Consider the following 769-nt stretch of genomic DNA (forward strand, 5'->3'; position numbering starts at 1 on the left):
CGATGCTGGCCATGCTTCTCCCGATGCAGCCCAGGGTAGGGTTGGCTTCTGGGCTGCCAGCGCCCATGGCCGGCTCATGTCCAGCTTTTCATCCCCCAGCACCCCCAAGTTCCTCTGGGCAGGGCTGCTCTCCATCCTTTCTTCCCCTAGCCTATATTGATACCGGGGGTTACCCTGACCCAGGGACAGGACCTTGCACTTGGCCTTGTTGAACCTCATGAGGTTCACACAGGCCCACCTCTCCAGTCTGTCCAGGTATGTCATCAGCCATGATAGCAATTTCACTGAGAACATGCAACAGAAGTGACAAGAAGTTCTCAAACCATATCAAAATGCTGCCACACCAAGCAAGGCAACGCGTCTCTGGCAGTGGCTATCAACCAGTGTTTTGTATGACCCAAAATTGTTTCCAAAACATCTCCCTCACAAGTGTAACTCTCCAAATACCAAGACAATTGGCTTTAGCTGAGTATTTATTCAGCTTTGTTGAGTTTTGCTAAATTCCAATTCCCTTTGCTGGTTTTATTTATGCTTTTAGTTGGACTTTGTGTGTGTTTAAAGGAGTTAACTGGCCTGTGTCCTCACCTAGCTGGAAAGACCAAGACCAAAACACAGTTTGGCATTGTGTTGGAGGAACTGCCTCGTGATACCTGGGGAGTAGGTTTACCTTTGTGCCTGTTACTGACGCCGAAGGCTGGGCAGATGGGCAACGCTGGAGGCTGCAGGCGGCTCCTCTTTGTCAGTCCTAAGGTGTGTTGGTCTTGAGATC

Source organism: Egretta garzetta, unplaced genomic scaffold, assembly GCF_000687185.1.
Source record: "Egretta garzetta isolate BGI_Z169 unplaced genomic scaffold, ASM68718v1 scaffold12, whole genome shotgun sequence".
Classification (NCBI taxonomy): Eukaryota; Metazoa; Chordata; class Aves; order Pelecaniformes; family Ardeidae; genus Egretta; species Egretta garzetta.